Source organism: Cetorhinus maximus, chromosome 6 (genome assembly GCF_964194155.1).
Source record: "Cetorhinus maximus chromosome 6, sCetMax3.hap1.1, whole genome shotgun sequence".
NCBI lineage: Eukaryota > Metazoa > Chordata > Chondrichthyes > Lamniformes > Cetorhinidae > Cetorhinus > Cetorhinus maximus.
In genome coordinates this window covers 155,659,346-155,667,661 of record NC_135884.1, presented here as the reverse complement: position 1 = coordinate 155,667,661, position 8,316 = coordinate 155,659,346, and the positions used below count along the sequence as shown (strand labels likewise).

Here is an 8,316-nt window from a genome sequence, read left to right as displayed (position 1 = left end):
TTCTGGTCAGTAAACGGGCAAAAGCCACACTATGATTGGTTACAAAGCTTGTCAGTTAGGAAAAAAAGGCGGGTCCATCTCTCAACGTCTGCACTCACATTGGCTTAAAATGTCCCTCCGTCGGTGCGTCCGTCAGTCAATTAGCAGATTACATCATTTCTCAAAGAGGGGCGATGATTGGTTACAAGTGATGTCAATCAATAAAGAGATTGCGTCATACACGGACTTTGCGGCTGTGATTGGTCAGCCTCCTGAGTGACTGACGGGGGCGGGACCGCCGGCCTTCGAGCGCCGGAAAAAAATTAAAAACCGAAAATCCTCAGCGAAACCGTCCGGAGTCGGTAAGGCCCCGGGGGCTGGGGAGGGGGAGGGCGGGGGAGACACAGGGGAGGGGGCACGGCCGCCGGGCTGAGCAGCTTCCAGACCCCGGGCCGGCTCCGGGTGGCGGCGGTGCTGCTGGCTCCGGGTGTCGGGCCGGGCGGAGGCCGCAGGTTCCCGGGGGGCGGGGGGCGCGCGCGACCCCCTATTGACCCGGGGGGCGGGGCTAATGCAGGTCAGGGAATCAGGCAAATCATGGGGGAGGGGGTCAGACACCACCCCCCCTCCCCACCCCCTCATCTCCATCCCCATCCCCTCCCCCCCATCCCCCATCTCCCTCCCCCCCCCCCCATCTCCCTCCCCCCCCATCCCCCATTCCCCCCTACCCCACCTCCCCATCCCCCAATCCCCATCCCCCTCCCCCCTCCCTCCCCCCATATCCCTCCTCCTCCCCCCATACCCACCCCCCTCCCCCCATACCCACCCCCTCCCCCCATACCCACCCCCTCCCCCCCATACCCAACCCCCTCTCCCTCCCCCTCCCCCCCTTTCCCCCTCCCCCTCCCCCCTTTCCCCCTCCCCCCCTTTCCCCCTCCCCCTCCCCCCCTTTCCCCCTCCCCCTCCCCCCCTTTCCCCCTCCCCCTCCCCCCCTTTCCCCCTCCCCCTCCCCCCCTTTCCCCCTCCCCCCCTTTCCCCCTCCCCCTTTCCCCCTCCCCCTCCCCCTCCCCCCTTTCCCCCTCCCCCTCCCCCTCCCCCCTTTCCCCCTCCCCCTCCCCCCCTTTCCCCCTCCCCCTCCCCCCCTTTCCCCCTCCCCCTCCCCCCCTTTCCCCCTCCCCCTCCCCCCCTTTCCCCCTCCCCCTCCCCCCCTTTCCCCCTCCCCCTCCCCCCTTTCCCCCTCCCCCTCCCCCCCTTTCCCCCTCCCCCTCCCCCCTTTCCCCCTCCCCCTCCCCCTCCCCCTCCCCCTCCCCCCCTTTTCCCCTCCCCCCCTTTCCCCCTCCCCCCCTTTCCCCCTCCCCCTCCCCCCCTTTCCCCCTCCCCCTCCCCCTCCCCCCTTTCCCCCTCCCCCTTCCCCCCAATCCCCCCCTCTCCATCCCCCCCCCTTCAATTCCCATACCCTGCCCCCCTCGCCATCCCCATAACCTCCCCATGCCATCGCCTCCTCGCCATTTCCATGCACCCCCACCAATTACAACACAAGAAATTGGAGAAGGTTCCCTGTCTGGGTGGCGGGGTGGGGACGGAGAGGGAAGGGGAAGCGGGCGGGCGGGATAGACCACTCAGCCCATCAAGCCTGCGCCACCATTCAGCATGACCATGGCTGTTCTTGGGCTTCAGTTCCACTTTCCCATCTGCTTCCCATATCCCTTCATTCCCCAACAGCCTGAAAATCTGTCTATCCCACCCTTCAGCATATTTAACACTGCCTACCACAGCACACACACACACACACACGCACACGCACATCTCTCCTGAGCCTTTAGGACGTTAGGAAATTTGACCTCGTCAGTGTCAAGTAGGCAATCATGGATGGAGGTGCAGTTTATACACAGCAACAGAGAGCACACAGTATGCCAGGAGAATGAGGCTTAATAGGATCATAGATTGGTTACAGCACAGAAGAGACTATTTGATTTGTCATGTCTGTGCTGGCTGTCGAAGTGTTACTCAGCTGGTCCCACTCTCCATTCCCTGTATCCCTGCAATTTTTTTCCTCTTCAGTGCTTATCTAATTCCCTTTTGAAAGCCAATATTGAACCTGCCTCCCCACAATCAGACAGTGCATTCCAGATCCTAATTACTCATCGCTTTTAAAAAAAACCCTCATGTGGCCGTTTGGAATTTCTTTTAGTCGACTTAAACCGGTGTCCTCTGATTCTTGATCCTTCCGCCAATGGAAATAGTTCCTCTGCATCTACCCTGTCCAGACCCCTCATGATTTTTAATTCTCCTACCAAGTGTCCTCTCAACCTTCTTTTCTCTAAGGAAGACAGTCCCATCTTCTCCGAGCTATCAATCTATCTAACTGAAGTTCCTCATCTCAGGAGCCATGCTTGTGAATCTTTTCTGCGCCCTGTAAAGCCGAGGTGGGGACCCTACAGCCTGTTGGCCAGATCCGGCCTGTTGCTCAACGTCACCCGGCCCACAGCGAGATTCCTAAGAATATAGGCCTATGACAGTCGCGCCTTCAAAATAGCATTTATCATCATCGTTAAGAATTTGCTTTGGTTAAAAGGTCAACTAAATTACTATAATAACACTTAACAATATTCAACTTCTGCCATCGCATTAAAACAGTGGGTGAGATGAATGTTTCTGTCTTCTCTCTTTTTAAAAATAACTAAATTGCGTTGATTTTTGTGTGTGTGTATGTGTGTGTGTCTGTGTGTGTGTGTGTGTGTGGCCTGCGACTGATTTTGTCTGTGTGAATGGCCCGTGATAGGAAAAGTGTTTCTCACCCCTGCTCCAAAACTTTGACAATCATTCCTAAAAAGCAGTGCCCAAAAGTAGATGCAATACTCCAGTTGAGGTTGAATCAGTGTTTTATGGTATATCATAAACTCTCGCATTTGTACTTTATGGGGCTAATTATAAAGCCCAGGACAAAAACAGAATTACCTGGAAAAACTCAGCAGGTCTGGCAGCGTCGACGGAGAAGAAAAGAGTTGACGTTTCGAGTCCTCATGACCCTTTAGCAGAACTGAGTAAAGTTAGGAGGGGTGAAATATAAGCTGGTTTAAGGTGGGGGGAGAGAAGTTGGGGGGGCGGGGTGGGGGGAGTGGTAGTAGGGACAAACAAGCAGTGATAGGAGCAGATAATCAAAAGATGTCACAGACAAAGGAACAAAGACGTGTTAAAGGTGGTGATATTATCTAAGAGAATGTGCTAATTAAGAATGGATGGCAGGACACTCAAGGTACAGCTCTAGTGGGGGTGGGGTGGAAAGACTGACAGGGCATTACAGGTATAGATTTAAAAATAATGGAAATAGGTGGGAAAAGAAAAATCTATATAAATTATTGGAAAAAACAAATGGGAGGGGGAAGAAACGGAAAGGGGGTGGGGATGGAGGAGGGAGTTCAAGATCTAAAGTTGTTGAATTCAATATTCAGTCCGGAAGGCTGTAAAGTGCCTAGTCGGAAGATGAGGTGCTGTTCCTCCAGTTTGCGTTGGGCTTCACTGGAACACTAAGCACTTTACAGCCTTCCGGACTGAATATTGAATTCAACAACTTTAGATTTTGAACTCCCTCGTCCATCCCCACCCCCTTTCCGTTTCTTCCCCCTCCCTTTTGTTTTTTCCAATAATTTATATAGATTTTTCTTTTCCCACCTCTTTCCATTATTTTTAAATCTATACCTGTAATGCCCTGTCAGTCTTTCCACCCCACCCCCACTAGAGCTGTACCTTGAGTGTCCTGCCATCCATTCTTAATTAGCACATTCTCTTAGATAATATCACCACCTTTAACACGTCTTTGTTCCTTTGTCTGTGACATCTTTTGATTATCTGCTCCTATCACTGCTTGCTTGTCCCTACTACCACCACCCACCCCCCCCACAACTTCTCTCCCCCAACCTTAAACCAGCTTATATTTCACCCCTCTCCTAACTTTACTCAGTTCTGCTGAAGGGTCATGAGGACTTGAAACGTCAACTCTTTTCTTCTCCGGTGATGCTGCCAGACCTGCTGAGTTTTTCCAGGTAATTCTGTTTTTGTTTTGGATTTCCAGCATCCGCAGTAGTTTTTTGTATTTATAAAGCCCAGGATCCCATCAGACTTTGTAACTACTTTCCCAACCTGTCCTGCCAACTTCAATTTATGCACATATACCCCCAGGTCCCTCTGTTCTTGCATCCCTTTTGGAATTGTATCCTTTAGTTTATATTGTCTCTCCTTGTTGTTCTTACCAAAATGAATCACTTCACACTTTCCTGTACTAAATTTCATCTACTATTAATGGTGTCCACCCATTCCACCAGCCTGCCTATGTCCTCTTGAAGTCTGTCACAGGGAGGTTATGCTGGAACTGTATAAAATGCTGGTTAGGCCACAGCTAGAGTATTGTGTGCAGTTCTAGAATCCGCATTATAGGAAGGATGTGATTGCACTAGAGAGTGTGCAGAGGATATTTACCAGGATGTTGCCAGGGCTGGAGAGTTTTAGTTATGAGGAGAGATTGGATAGACTGGGGATATTTTCCTTGGAGCTGAGGAGATTGACGGGGGGACATGATTGAGGTGTATAAAATTATGAGGGGCATAAATAGGGTAGACAGGAAGGAACTTTTCCCCTTGGTGGAGGGATCAATAACCAGGAGGCATAGATTTAAGGTAAGGGGCAGGAGGTTTAGAGGGGATGTGAGGAAGAATTTTTTCACTCAGAGGGTGGTGGGAATCTGGGACTCACAGCCTGAGGCAGAAACCCTCATAACATTGAAGAAGTATTTGAATGTGCACTTGCGATGCCATGGCATACAAGGCTATGGGCATAGTGCTGGAAAATGGGATTAGAATAGTTAGGTATTTGTTTGACCAGCGCAGTCTCAATGGGCCAAAGGGCCTTTTTCTGTGCTGTCGACCTCTATGACTTTATGACTATGTCACTGTTGTCCTCACAGTTCAGAATATTTCCAAGTTTCGTATTATTTGCAAATTTTGAAATTGTGTCCTGCACACCCAAGTCTAGGTGATTAATATAGACCAGGTAAAGCAGTCCCAGTACTAACTCCTAGGCAACCCCAATGTATAACTTCCTCCAGTCCAAAAAACAACCACTCACACTATTCTCTGTTTCCTGTCACTCAGCCAGTTTTATATCCATGCATCTACTGTCCTGTTTATTCCATGGGATTTAACTTTGCTGGTACATCTACTATGTGGCACTTTATTAGACAGCTTTTGGAAGTGTATGTACACCACATCAACTGCATTGTCCTCATAAAAGTTTGCCTTTAAATCTGTACTGGAATGCCTTAATGAATGCACCCCTTCTCTAAGTGACTTCATATTGTACCGGATTATCATTTCTAAAAACTTTCCCACCACTGAGGTTAAACTGACTGGCCTGTAGTTGCTGAGCTTATCCTTACACACTTTTTTTGATTTAAAGGGTTTAAATGTTCAATTCTCCAGTTCTCTCACACCACCCCCTCTACCTAAGGAAGACTGGAAAATCAGGGCCAGTGCCTCTGCATTTTCCACCCTTAGTTCCCTCAATAACCTCGGATGCATCTCATCCAGGCCTGGTGACTTATCAACTTGAAGTACAGTCTTTCTATCCTCTTTATCAATTTTTTAGCCCATCCATCCTCTCAGCTTCCTATCTTTCATTATGAGTTAGGCAGCATCTTCCTTGGTAAAGACAGGTTTAGTCAGCATAGATTGTTACAGAGATTACAATACCCGATTTCATTCATATGAAGGTTAATGAGGGACGATGGAAGTTCATGGTTAATGCATGAATGAGGAACTAGGATAAGGTCATGTAAAAAGTCTTTTTTAGAAGCAAGTGGACGCCTATGTTTTATTAGGGGTACAGAACACTATAGTGTCAGCTTCTTTCAGTGGCTAGCACTCTTGTCTCTGGATCAGAGGTCATGGGTTCAAAACCCACGCCAGAAACTCAAAACACCTAATCTTGGCTGGCACTCCAGTGTAGTACTGAGGGAGTGCTTCACTGTCAGAGGCAGCATCTTTTGGATGAGACATTAAATTGAAGCCCCCTCTTCCTTCTCAGGTGGATGTACAGGGTTCTCTTGTGCTATCTCTTTTTATTCGTTCAGGGGATGTTGGCATCGCTGGCTAGGCCAACATTTATTGCCCATCCCGAGTTCGCCCTTGTTCAGAGGGCACTTAAGAGTCAACCATATGGATCTGGAATCACATGTAGGCCAGACCAGGTATAGATGGCTGATCTCCTTCCCTAAAGGACCTTTGTGAACCTTGGAAACATAGAAAATAGGAGCAGGGGTAGGTCATTCGGCCCTTCAAGCCTGCTCTGCCATTCAGTATGATCATGGCTGATCCTCTATCTCAATGCCATACTCCCACTCTCTCCTCATACCCCTTGACGCCTTTAGAGTCTAGAAATCTATCTATTTCCTTCTTAAATATATTCAGTAACTTGGCCTCCACAGCCTCCTGTGGTAGAGAATTCCACAGGTTCACCACCCTCTGAGTGAAGAAGCTTCTCCTCATCTCAGTCCTAAATGGTCTACCCCATATCCTGAGACTGTGACCCCTTGTTCTAGACCCTCCAGCCAGAGGAAATATCATCCCTGCATCCAGTCTGTCCAGCTCTGTCAGAATTGCATATGTTTCAATGAGATTCCCTCTCATTTTTCTAAACTCCAGTGAATACAGGGCCTAGTCGGCCAAATCGCTTCTCATATGACAATCCTGCCATCCCAGGAATCAGTCTGGTGAACCTTCACTGCACTCCCTCTATGGCAAGTATATCCTTTCTTAGGTAAGGAGACCAAAACTGCACACAATACTCCAGGTGTGGTCTCACCAAGGCCCTGTATAGCTGCAGTAAGACATCCTTGCTCCTGTACTCAAGTCCTCTCACAATGAAGACCAACATACAATTTGCCTTCCTAACTGCTTGCTGCACCTGCATGCTTGCTTTCAGTGATTGGTGTACAAGGACACCCAGGTCCCTTTGCACATCCACATTTCCCAACCTATCACCGTTTAAATAATACTCTGCCATTCTGTTTTCCCTACCAAAGTGGATAACTTCACACTTATCCACATTATACTGCATCTGCCCTGTTTTTTCCCATTCACTCAACCTGTCTAAATTGCCTTGAAGCTGCTTAACATCCTCCTCACCACTCACATTCCCACCTAGTTTTGTGTTGTTAGCAAACTTGGAAATATTACATTTGGTTCCCTCACCCCAATCATTGATATATATTGTGACTGGCTGGGACCACAGCACTGCTCCCTGTGGTATGCCACTAGTCACCACCTGCCATTCTGAAGAAGACCCATTTATTCCTACTCTCTGTTTCCTGTCTGCTAACCAATTCTCAATCCATGATGCAACACCAGATGGTTTTTTACGACAATCGGCAATGGTTTTGTCATCATCGTTAGACTTTTAATTCCAGATTTTTATTGAATTCAAATTCCACCATCTGCCATGGTGGGATTCGAACCCGGGTCCCCAGTGCATTACCCTGGGTCTCTGGAATACTAGTCTCGTGACAATACCACTGTCTAGGAGAGGATGCATAGGAGATATAGTAATATGTTTCTTACGTATCAGGGTTCAGTGTCTGAGTAGATTATGTTTTGAGTAAGATACAAAGCAAGTTGGGCCTGTAAACTGAAGAGCATTCAAAGACACTCTGGATATAGACAGGTTAGGTGATTGGGCTAGAAGGCAGATGGAGTATAATGTGGGGAAGTGTGAAATTCTGCTTTGCTGGGAAAGATGGAAAAGCAGAATAGTTTTGAAATGGTGAGAGTGTAGTAAATGATGGTATTCAAAGGGATTTGAGCTTCCTTGAAAGTTAACATGTAGGTACAAGAAGCAATTAGGAAGGTAAATGGAATGATAGCCTTAACTGCAAGGAGGTTGGAGTGCAAGAATAAAGAAGCCTTGTTGCAATTCTACAGGGCTTTGGAACAATATACATGAGTTACAAAGTCTAATCAAGGGTTTGGGTGGCTGAAACTTTAATCCTTGTGATTTATAAACTAACCACAGCCTGAAAATTAGCTAAATGTTCCATCAATGCACGTTGTACGTACCCCTTGGTTGTGGCTGATGCTGAGTACCAGTGTTGTCTAAATGGCTGCATTTACCCTGATGAACTGGGACTAGCTGATACCTATGATTTATTGAGCAATGAACGTCAGTTGATTAAAGAAACAGTCCAGTTTACGTATCTAACCCAGAGAAGGAGAGTGTATGGGAGTGATTCAAGCCTGCCGTGTGCTCGCAAAGTTCAAATGACGTCACATTCTTGAGAATGATATTGCATTT

General features: G+C 48.3%; 1 protein-coding gene across 1 annotated transcript in view; it reads left to right on the top strand.

The window, feature by feature from the left end:
- Window positions 1-241: 241 nt before the first annotated feature.
- The window catches only part of cebpg (CCAAT enhancer binding protein gamma), a 28,376-nt gene continuing 20,301 nt past the window's right edge, over window positions 242-8,316 (top strand). Inside the window, exon 1 of the mRNA XM_078544693.1 lies at window positions 242-341. The gene's annotated coding sequence lies outside the window, so the exon portion shown is untranslated. The remainder of the gene's footprint in view (window positions 342-8,316) is intronic.